At 41.8% G+C, this 12,537-nt stretch overlaps 1 protein-coding gene across 1 annotated transcript in view; it reads right to left on the bottom strand.

Annotated features, from left to right (window-relative positions):
* LOC126483730 (probable cytochrome P450 6a14) overlaps window positions 1-12,537 on the bottom strand; it is a 106,067-nt gene that overhangs the window by 29,317 nt on the left and 64,213 nt on the right. The gene's annotated exons all lie outside the window — the stretch shown is intronic.

Raw genomic sequence — 12,537 nt, 5'->3', positions numbered from 1 at the left:
CCCGTTTGACTTCTGACATCGGGGAAAAGATTCGTTACCGCTAGGTTCGAACGACACTCATGTGTTATGGAGATGCTTCGAGAACTCAAATGGGAATCCGTGGAGGGAAGGTGACACAATTGAGAAAATTTAGAGAACCGGCATTTCAAGCTGACTGCAGAACGATTGTACTGCCGCCAACGTACATTGAGCGTAAGGATCACGAAGATAAGAGAAAATGCGACTCATACGGATGCATATAGACAGTCGTTTTTTCCTCGCTCTATTTGCGAATGGAACAGGAAAGGAAATGACTAGTAGTGGTACAGGGTACCCTCCGCCACGCACCGTACGTTGACTTGTGGAGTATGTATGTAGATGCAAGGGTAGAAAATCCCTGGTAGCTGGAACTGAACCAAGGGCATCTACGTGGAAGGAAGGAACATTATGGTTTAACGTCTCGTTGACATCATGGGCGATAGATACAGAGCACAAGCTCGAATTACCTCAAAGATGGGAAAGTAAATCGGTCGTGTCCTTTCAAACGAACCGTCATGGCATGACGCGAGTTAGGGAAATTGCGGAAATCTTAAAGCTGGATGGCCACATGCAGACTTTAACGGTCGTCCTCCATAATGTAAGTTCAGTGTGCTAAGAACTGCGCCACCTCACTCGGTGCCTCCATGTGGCCAGCAGACACGCTGACCTCTCAGATACGGAAACAGGCACTCACCAATCCAAGTACCCTGCTCTTTGTACCACCGCCCACACACCCCCATGCCTGATCTATCCTATCCCTCTGGAACTTCAACCAACTCCCAGTTCCCAAGTATAAAATTTCTCCCCACATATAAGCTTCCTGTCAGCCACAGCCAACAATACTTCATCCTAGGTCTATCCCTGCCTATCCTATTGTTTCTTTTTGCAATCGCCATCCATTATGAACTGCCTCTGTTAATTTTTCATGGTTCCAGTACAGTAAACATCATTTTATCTCCAGCGAACATGGTGAACCTCAATATTTCCATATACCATCAGCATCATCACCTATCTTAACAGTATCTACATAATTATATTTATGTATTTAATGTTTAATGTTTAATATATATATATAGTTAAGGCTCACCGGCCATTTGACCGACTTCTTCTGTGCGGATGCACAAACAGTGCCCAAACTCTTACGGGAGTCGGTGGTAAAGCCGCGAATAACCCGGGGCACACATTTTCAACTGCCCTGTTGACTTACATCAACGTCTGTATGCAACTAAGGGTGTTCATTTCACTGTAATTTAACGAAAAGCTCTATCACATTTTAATTTTTTTTAATTTCACAGTACACAGTTTTAAGATGAAAATAATTATCTCGAATATAAATTTTACCATCACTGTAAGCTATGTATACTTGCCACCTAAGAGCTGTTTCATCCGCTGTCAACCCAAACCGAACTAACAATAAAGAACAAAGTCAATGCCACCTTTCGACAGTTGACATGTAGGTGACATAAATCTCCAATTGCAATATTGTGCTTTTAAGTAAACGAAAACTGGCAGGTGCTGTCAAATATTTTTACTTTTCTGCGAGGCTCTCAGTGTCTTGCTAGCTTTTTTATCCAATTTTTCAAATTTTAGTAAAGCATGGAACTATCTAATCCCACACCTCACATTCTGATGTGGCAGTGCACGGCTGTTGGACTGCATGGCATCTTGAGCGCAGGCATATTTGTTGTGGAGGGCCTGGTGGGCCATAAGGAAGCATCAACCTATCGTGCCCCAAGCATATCGTTACCCCTTAACATCAGCACCTGCCATCCAACAAGCAGTAATGGATGCCCTTCAGTATTCTGTGTTACATCGTACCACTGGTCGGTAACTTGCAGAAGCAGACAAGGAAATCACTGTCCCATGCATAGGCTGCTGTTAACCACATAATAAACGGCTGCATTAGTTAGTTAGTTGGTTGCGTGTTCCATTGATCAATCGCACACTACAATAGCCGTTATGATGTGCAACATGTGCATTTCTTGTACACTTGACACGTTCCACATCATGACAGCTATTGTACTGTGCGATTAATCAATGGAACACGCAACCAACTAACTAACTAATGCAGCTGCTTATTATGTGGTTGTATATATATGTGTATATATATATATATATATATATATATATATATATATATTACGATACAGAGTTAAAGCTTAATATTTCTATTATTTACCCCATTCCCCTAAATAGCACAGAATGCATATGCTATATTTATAGATTTATTTATTTCTATTCAAGAATTCATCTATAGTATAGAAGGAGCTGTCAAGGAGATACGATTTCAATTTATTTTTGAAGCTATTACTGTTGCCTGTAAGACATTTTATTTCATCTGGTAATTTGCTGAAAATTTTTAGCAACATATTTTACCCCTTTTGGTGCCAAAGATAGGTTGAGTAAAGGATAGTGTAAGTCATTTTTTTTCTGGTATTATAATCATGAATGTCATTGTTGTTTTTAAACTGGCCCATGTTGTTGAGAAAAAATTTCATCAGTGAGTAAATGTACTGTGAGGCTGTTGTAAGAATTCCCAATCTTTTAAAAAGATGCCTACAAGATGTGCGACTATGAACCCTGCACATTATTCTTACCACTTATTTTTGAGCAGTGAATACTTTTTGTCTAAATGTTGAGTTAGCCCAAAATATTATTCCACATGACATCAGAGAGTGAAAGTATGCAAAGTATGTTAGCTTACTAATTTCTATATCCTCAAAATTTTGCAATTATTCTGATTGCAAAAGTCGCTGAACCTAGTCGCATTAAAAGATCCAAAATATGAATTTTCCAATTAAAATTCTCATCTATATGTTCACCCAAAAACTTAGTATGCTCGACCCTGTCTACTGACTTCTGTTGATGTGTGATATTTATTGAAGAAACTGTACTTTTTGCAGCAGAAAATTGGATGTACTGTGTTTATTCAAAGTTTAGAGTAAGCCCATTTGCAGAAAACCAATTAATGACTTTTCCAAAGAACTTATTTGTATCATTTTCAATTGGAGTTTCTTTTACTGGATTAATAATGATGGTTGTATCATCAGCAAACAGTGTCAGTTCAGCTTCCTGTTTCAGATAGGAAGGGAGGTCGTTCATATATATCAAGAACAGAAGGGGACCCATAATTGAACCCTGTGGAACACCTAATGTAATTTCATCCCAGTTAGATGAAGTGGCAAATTTATTTAAATCACATGACCCATATAAGCAAACTTTTTGCTTCCTATTCTGTAGGTATGACTTAAACCACTCATAAGCTATTCGATTTATACCATAGCGTTGTAATTTCTGTAACATAATGCCATGGTTCACACAATCAAATGCTTAGGAGAAGTCACAGAATATTACTATTAGTGACATTTTACTATTTAAAGACTCCATAATGTGGACAGTGAAATTTTATATTGCTGTCTCAGTGGAACAGCATTTTTGAAATCCGAATTGTGATTTACTAATGGAATGGTGCTATGACCAGGAAGCATGGACTGGTAATAAATGGCATCGCATTTTCTTCAGGTATGAATCGCGATTATGTCCTACCCCCAGATGGCCACCGTCGGCGTGGGGAGAGGTCCGACTTTTCCAGTGTTTTGGAGAGGCACAGCGGTTTTATTCCTGTTGCTGAGGTGTGGAGTACCATCAGGTATGACATTAGGTCATGGCTGGTAGCGATTGAGGGACTTCTGCCAGCACAACTGTGGGCCAGGGACACCCTGCGTCCTCAAATGTTACCGCTCATGCCACAATATCGTGGTGGCATTCTTCGGCAGGCTATGCTCGTCCACACAAATGCTTGTTTCTTTATGAACTGCCAGCATGATGATGAATTACTTTCTGGGCCAGCAAGATGACCAGATCTTCTCACTGTCAGTAGCTGAACATCAAGAATCAACAATTTGTTCATGCTTCCCAACTGAATCATGCATGCATCGGCAGCAGAGGGTATGCAACACCAAACTAGCAGGTGTGCTTATACTGCCGAGTTCTTTATAAATTTGACTAGATATTTTAAACACTGAAATAACATCACACAGCCTGTCAGTTCTCGAAGTTGCATTTCGTTTCATCCTACTCTTCTGAGTTTATTTATTTATTGGATGTTTACCTCAAGTAAAGTGATAAAATTGAATGTCTTTGTGGGAAATGTTGAACCAGAGTAACAAGCAAATTTGAATGTAACGTATAAAAATCTGAGAGAACTATTCCCTGAGTATTGGCCACGCCATACTCTTGGTTAGTTTTCTGTGAGCCACGTGGTTCATAGTATCAACTGTGAATTTATTCATGTGAAAGCAGAATTGTACATGGTCTTTCCAATGGCGAAAACATTATGCCATTACGGAATATCTCGGTCAAAATACTTGGTGCATGGTCTCTGGAAAACTGGAATTATTTTACAGGTGCAGAGCGTCCGAAAGCCTTCGGGTGAAACCTACACAGAAGATAATTCTAAAACGAATATTTTTATCAAGTAATAATTCGAAACTTTATATGTTTATGATATTTCGACTTATGACTGAGCGATATGTGTAAGAGACATATATTTAAATGGTTTGTGTTTAATAACAAACAACTACTTGCTGCATCGACATTAGAGGAACTAATTCAAAACACAGTACACAGTTTTCTGTGACCTGTCCACGGGGAAGACGCATGCATTTGCAAAGATGCATTTAATGCTTGGTGCAGCAGAATACAAAACGGAAAACAGAATAAATATGAAGAAAAAAGCTTGACAACAGGATTCGTCCGCACTGGAAGATATTTATCGCCGTGGACAACAATTTACCTGACCTGGATAGCTTATGACAGAGAGAAACAATGAAGGTTCTCAAAAAGAAATAGTTCTCAGAGTAAAATTTGAGGAGACGATTGCGCATCACTTGGGAGCTATCAAGTTGTTCGTGAAACAAACATTCTAAAAAATAGAGTACAGCTCCTACTGGTGGGACACGGCGACAGCAGATACCGTAATCATTAATTCGGAAGGGAAACTCCTGTCCCATGGCCACCGTGATCACCGTATTTTATTTCTACTGAATGTAATGAAGACGTTGATGTATGAACACCTAATAGGAACTGAAAGCAAACTGGTTGGTAGGGTCCTAGCTTTCTGTGTCATTGTATGACACAAAACAGATATATTTGAAATATGCTGAACATTTTATGCACCTGTGTAACACATACATTGAGACCGGTAGTGAACAATTTATGAGGATATGAAATGCAACAAATTCATTAGTCTCAGACTAGCTAATGCATGTCGCAGACTGCGATTCTTTGAGAGGCTACTGATAAAATGTAGTCAGTGTACTAAGGAGATTATTTACAGAACACCCACAAGTCTTTCGATATTATCAAATTAAGACATAAAGTCTGTAAATTATCCATGATCATATTGTGGCACTTAAAAATAAGATCTGCCTTGATCACACAATTTTTTTATAATTCACTATTAGCGTTTTCAGCTACTGTCATCTTCAGATCTGTTACAAATAAAAACAGTCGTGTAACCAGCTAAGTTCTACTAACTGAAGCAAAATCTATAACAGGTCTGGTGATACATAAGAAAAATAAAATATTTATTTGATTAATAGTCATGCATACCAGCCATACACATCATAAAATATTCTCATGTAGATATTAACGTCAAAATTCTATACATGCAGATATATTAAGTGCTGGTGCCTCTCTGGGGGACACCACCTTGAAGTAGTACTGTCTGTGTGGATGGAGAGGCTTGTGTGTTCTTGTGAAGCTGAGGGCTATGCCGGCTGTGGAAACCGATGGTCAGTAAGGTCTTCACCGATGAACCAGACTAAGTATTGCCCACAACGACCTGTCATCCCACATCCATTCCTTGTCCTTTCCCAACTCCTCAGTACTCAACCCAAGGTGTGATGCGATCTGAGGGGTGCGTGGCACATGCGAAGATGTGTCATGAAAGGAGCTTCAGGGATACAGGGCGACTTCCCTAAATAATTAGCCATCCACCGCGTGGAGTTTCCATGGTGGGGACTGGTAGGATCCCTAACCCTCGTGGGACAAAAATAACACAAAGAAAATAGCAATACTGAGGGGAAAGTTAAGACCTCAGACACCCAAACATCGGGGCTGGAACTGATAGAAAACATCCCCTCAGCTGAACAGGAGGACAGATCTGTTCAAGAAGTGGGAATGGTTACCAAGATGTTGGACCAGATTAAGATCAAAGACTTGTCTGGGGTTCAGAGAACGAAACTTCTTAGAGACCAAAATCTAATGGAAGGAAAAGAGTGGCTTCCTCAACAAAAGTGGAGGGAACTAAAAGGGCTTGAGCCCAAGACCTCCAAGAAAAGACTGTCCCAGGGTGAAGGGAGTGTACAAACCCCTTCCACAATGAGGGCTGGCAGTAAGAGAACAAGGGAGGGATCTAAGACTTCCACTTCTCAGGAAAAGTGTATCCAGAAAAAGCTGAGGCAAGAAATATGGAAACAGACCTATAGTACTGCAGTCTCGGTTTTTAGCGTGGTGGTTATCCAGCAAGGCTATCCACTGGTCGAGATCACCTCACAGTTGAAGGAGCTTGTGCAGATGGCTCTCTTTGAGAAGATTGGAAGGGGGGGATGCTGGTCCAGGACCCAAACTCAAGAGAGTTTATCTGGATCACGCTGCACTTATATTTGTCTGTGAGGGGGTGGATACAGTGGACTGGCTTAAGAAAAAGGTGCCCCTAATATCATCGTGAGAGGATGCGAAGTTGCTGGCAAAGACAGCAGCTGAGCTCATCAGGACAGCAAAGACATTAATCTGGGTGCCAAAACTCCCTACAATACCTCTCCAGATACTTTGACTGAGAAAATAGGGTCTCAAAACCTGAAAGTCTCGACAGAGGGTTGGAAGGCAATCAACCAGAAGGCTGCAGTAAACAGCAAAACCCTTGTGGTGGCAGCCAGAGAGAAGTCCCTGAAGGCAATGCGAGAATGGTACCTGAGACTATTCTTGGGGTTCTCGCAGGTTCCAGTGAGGGTAATCAAAGACATCTTAAGCGATAATGGCCGCAAGATGGAGCCTGAATGTGCTGCAGATAAATCTGCAACACAGTAAAAGGCCACTGCTGCCGTGAATCGTCTTCTGGGAAGACAAGAAATGGACGGAGTCCTGATTCAGGTACCCTATTTATATAAAGGGGATGTATTGGGTCTCAGTGGCACTAGAGATAAGCTGGTTTATGCTAGCAATATAAGAAACTCCAGAACGTGCATTTACGTAAAAAAATGGAATGCCTTTCATGTCGATGGCGGACTTTTGTTCTAGGGACCTAGTGACCATCAGGATGCGGCAGCGTGAGGAAGGTATCACGAGGGAGCTTGTAATGACCTCAGCATGCCTTCCTTACGAGGACAGTGCTCCTCCTTCCTAGGAGGTGAGGAGACTGATGAAAGCATGTTCACAACAGGGGGGCCAACTATTGGTTGGATGCGATTCTAATGCCCACAACTTAGTGTGGGGCAGCACTGACACCAACAGTAGAGGTGAGTACCTTCTAGAATTTCTTCTAGCTAATAACTTAGAGATCTTCAATAAGGGCACAGAATCTACATTCAGGAATATAATAAGGGAAGAGGTGATTGACATAACCTTCGGTTCCACTTTGAGGGGTAATTATGTCAAACAATGGCATGTGGCTTTAGAGCCATCCTCATCAGACAATATGTATATTAAGTTCGAGGTTGAAATGGGCATTAAACAGACCATGTCCTATAGGAATCCCAGGAAAATGGACTGGGAGGCGTACAGGAGGGACCTCAACTAAAGCGTATCGGAGGTCACTACTTCGATAAGGAATCCGGTAGAGTTTGAGAAGGTAGCAGAGGCACTGACTTCTGCCATCATGACCTCATACCACGACAATTGCTCAGTGTCCAAGAAGTGCAAGAATAGGAAAGTATCTTGGTGGAACAACAACCTGAAATCACAGAAGAAACAGGTATGAAGACTGTTTAATCTTGCGAGAAGGTCAAATACAATCTTGCAATTTAGCAAGCAAAGCGGGCGTCCTGGAAGGTATTTTGTGGGGAGGTAGAGGGTACGGTTGTTCAGGCCAGTCTTCATAAAATCCTCACTAGGATACCAACTTACCTAGGAGGAACTTTAAGGAAAGAGGATGTGGAGTATACAAGGAAAGCACATGAAACGCTGGAACTACATCTCAAGACTCATTTTCATCAATCTACTCTGAAGACAACATAGACTAGGAAGAGTTCCTTGTGAGATATCGTTTTTAGGTATTCGAAGGGAGAACTGGGAATTTGCCAGAGAATGTGTTAACCCATAGTAAAATCCAATGGGTGGTGGGCACATTCCATCTGTTCAAGTCACCTGGCTCAGATGTAATTTTTACAGAGCTCTTGCAACAAGCAGGAGTGAACTTCACAATATTCCTATGCAGGTTATTTAGGGTTAGCCTAGCAGCAGGAATCATTCCTAACGTCTGGAGTGCAGTGGAGGTTGTCTTCATACCAAAGCCAGGGAGAATCGATCATACCAAGGCTATGAGACCAATCAGTCTGTCCTCCTTTTTTCTTAAAACATTAGACAAACTGGTCAACGTGCATGTTAGGGAGAGGAGGTTAATTAGGGTCCCTCTACACATAAACCAAGATGCATACAACCATGAAAATCGTGTGAAAATGCACTCCATCATCTTGTTGGGAAGGTGGAGAAAGCTCTACACTATCAGGAAATAGCCCTCTGCATCTTCTTGGACATCGAAGGGGCTTTTAGCAACACGACCTTCGCATCCATGGTTAAGGCAGCAGAGGTGCATGGCTTGGAGATTACCGTTTGCAGGTGGATTAGAGCCATACTTAGTGGTAGAAATGTAGAAGGCACCAAGGTGCATGAGAAAAATGATAATCAGCATCACCAAAGGCAGTTCACAAGGAGGGGTCCTGTCCCCTCTACTGTAGAACCTTGTGGTGAATTAACTCACTGTGTAGAATTAAATTCTAGACAGTAATCTTGCCAGGGATACGCAGACGACCTTGTCATAGTAGTACTTTGCAAATTTTCAAGTAAAGTCAGAGCTATGGCGCACAGTGCATTATGCAAAATTGGTGCAGAAAACAGGATGTAAGGGTCAGCCCTAAGAAGTCTGTTATAGTACCATTTACGAGGAAGCAGATCCGACACACATATTTGAATCTCAAGCTTCTCGATGAAACTCCACCAATGCAGGGGATAGTGAAATAGGAGTAACCCTGGATGAAAAACTATTGTGGACCCCTCACGTAAGGAGCACCTGTTTCAAGGCGAAAGGTACTGTAATGAGCACCAGGAGAGCTTGTGCTAAAAACTGGAGCTTAAGCCCCAAGGGTATGTACTGGATACACTCCACGGTAGTAAGACTTATGATCACTTATGGGCCTACAGTGTGTTGGAAAAAGGTAGAACAGCAGGTAGCTGCTAAGAAGCTTGCTAAGGAACAGATATTGGCCTGCTTAGCTATTACAGGCAGAATTAGCAGCACGTCCACTGATGGGATGGGTACCATGCTGAACATGCCCCCATTACACCTATGGGTAAAGATGGAGGCAGCAGGTGGAGCACACAGGTTAAAGATGGAAAAAACTGGGACTCACTGGGATAGCCAGGCTCTCACACTAAAATACTGAGCGAGGCAGACAGATATGGTTGGTCAAATGCCGACCGACTATATAATAACTTCCATCTGCTTCAGTAAGCCTTTCAATGTAGTAAGTGGAAGTAGAGAGCTCTGGGAGAACAAATTTCGACACTGTACTGGGAACATAGTCTGGTTCACTGACGGTTCGAAAACAGACAAAGGTGTTGGGGCTAGGATGTATTGGGTGCAGCCAAGGCTGGAGAGTGCAGTCTCTCTAGAGAAGATGGCCACTGTCTTTCAAGCAGAAATATCTTCCATCAGGGTGTGTGTGTGGAGAAGAATTTGCGGAGGTGCTACAGAGGTTTATTCAGACAGCCAAGCTGCCCTGAAAGCACTGGCAGCCTCTGCAACAATATCAAAGATCGTGGCAGAATGCCACAAAGTCCTTCTAGAGCTAGGGGAAAGCAATAAGGTAAACCTATTTTGGGTCCCTGGTCATTCAGGGATTAGTAGTAATGAGTAAACCTATAGGTTGGCCAGGATAGGGGCGATGACACCATTTATTGAACCGGAACCTGTCCTGACAATCACCAAGGCGATGAGCAAAATAAAACTACGAGACTGAACAAGGAGACAGCATGTAGAATATTGGGCTAAGGTCCAAAAGCAAAAACGGCGTGGTATTGATTGAGAATTATATCAATCTTGAGCATAAACAGGAGAGAAATGAAACTCATGATTGGACTATTGACAGGTCATGGGAATTTGAAAAAACACCACATACAATGGGGATAATAGAATAAGACTCCAAATGTAGGATGTGTGGTGTGGGCGAGGAAACCGCATCACATTTGATTTTCGAACGCGAGGCATTGGAGATTAAGAGACACATAATATTCGGATCAACCAGACCTGAAGAAATTGTGTCTGGAAAAGCACTGGTAAAGGGCCCCCTAGAACTGTTCAATGGCATCCGTTAGCTTTGCTAGAGACACAGGGAATGATACGGCACAATAAATTCTGTTTCGGTGCGGGCTGCAGAGGGCTTGACCAATGTTGTTTTTCTTCCCTGATAAAATCAAATCACATCAAATCAAAACTGCTGGTGACGGGCAGGATACGTCTCGTATTTACAGAAATATCTGAGGCTAGCGGAGGGCACTATAGCTAGAGAACATGACTAACCAAGTCGTAAATTTAATAGCTAGAGTGCAATTTGAGTAGTCGTTTATTAAAATTACTTCACAAGGCAATATGAGCGTCTAACAATAAAACTCCAACCAACATACAAAATATGGAGTTAGATCCATACTTAAAATACGCATAAAAGGTGTAAAGAGAATTAATGGAAAGCTCCTGGCTAGCAAAATCAATAACAGCAAAGCAAAAGCCAGTTGCTCAAGTTGAACCCCACACCAAGTAGAACGGGGCATATTAATCACAGGTTTGTTAGGAAATCGTGTTGGCAATACCGAAAAACCTTGAGGAGGCAGATGCTTGAGGATGGGTGCCAAGTATCCCGAGAAAACAAAACTACAATCGTTCAAGAACCGGTGTAAAAGGAGGAATCAAGCTACATACTGCCGCTTCCCAGGGTGGACCGCGAAGACTTGATTGGATGAATTAAAATGTACCTTCGCTCGCTGTATGGGAAGAAATCGTAATACGTGGTAAAATTGGAAGTACCCTCTCCTATGTTCTTCACGGTGGTTTGCAGATATGTATGTAGATGTAGACCATTTGAGATAAGGTTGTGTTATTGCTGTAAGCTATAAGTTATTCATGGCAATAAAACAAGTTATTAATTTACATATTTCCGACCTACTGGCGGCTGGAGCAGCGATCAATACAACAGAAAAATGTATTTGTTCTATTCGGTAGTCAAGATTTCTAATTTTCCTTAATAGCTACAGATTTAGGTGCACAGTACCATCCTCAGGTCACCATACGATCAAAAAAAATCATAGTCCATAGTTAAAATAATAATGTAAGAAACATTTACAAACATTTTTTATCTTTGATAGAAAAGTAGAGAGCAACTCTAAAATATATAGGTAGCCCCTTAACCTGGCACACAGTCATCTCACTTCCGAGGTACTAAGAGAAAAGATTAAAGCTATGCTTTAAATACACATAAATTGCGGCCAGCGTTGGTAAAAGTGTTCCCAGTGTACGGAGATTCTTTTTTCTTAAAGAGACACCATAAAAATTTACAAAAGAAGAAAGTGGCAAATATGAAGTTTACGCTATTACGTAACAAAACAATGAATGAAACAGTCACCACTGTAAAAAAAAAACATCAAAATTAAAATAGCTAATCAAGGCAGACTTGTTTACATTCACCGTCTCTATACGGTGACATGACCAGGGGGACCAGCGGCACAACATGGCTAAGCGTTACTCTTCAGCTGTTAGCTGGTAACCTTCGGCCGCTTTATCAGTGTCGCTTTTATCGCAGCAGTGCCCATGTGCACATTTGGGCCTTCGACGGCGGCGCATCGCCTTTTTAATTTCCTACCATTAGTATCTTATCTCAAAGTATTAGGTTACGATCCCGTACCCTCTGACACTAAAGAGACACAGTATGTGCAAGTGATAATTTCTTGTTTTGGCAATAGTTCATTAACAACTAAAGACATTCGCCGACCGATAGAATGGTGTTCATTGATGTAAGCGTAAGCAACACTCAAGGACAGGGGTGTTCCGAATGGCTGACTGCTGGCTACAAGGCAGTACGATGAGCGACCTACGATCGTGAGGAATGCGGTCAACGTGTCCTCAATCTGTGTTATCGTTATTGCCAGTAGACGCATCGTAGTTATGCCGCTGCTTCTTTATTCGAGCAGCTTCTCATCTAGCTCCATGAGGATGAGTGGACCCCGTTCCAGATCTTCTCAACTCAGAAA

Source organism: Schistocerca serialis, chromosome 6 (assembly GCF_023864345.2).
Source record: "Schistocerca serialis cubense isolate TAMUIC-IGC-003099 chromosome 6, iqSchSeri2.2, whole genome shotgun sequence".
Classification (NCBI taxonomy): domain Eukaryota; kingdom Metazoa; phylum Arthropoda; class Insecta; order Orthoptera; family Acrididae; genus Schistocerca; species Schistocerca serialis.
The sequence above is the reverse complement of the archived record's forward strand: the minus strand, read 5'-3'. Positions and strand labels throughout refer to the sequence as shown.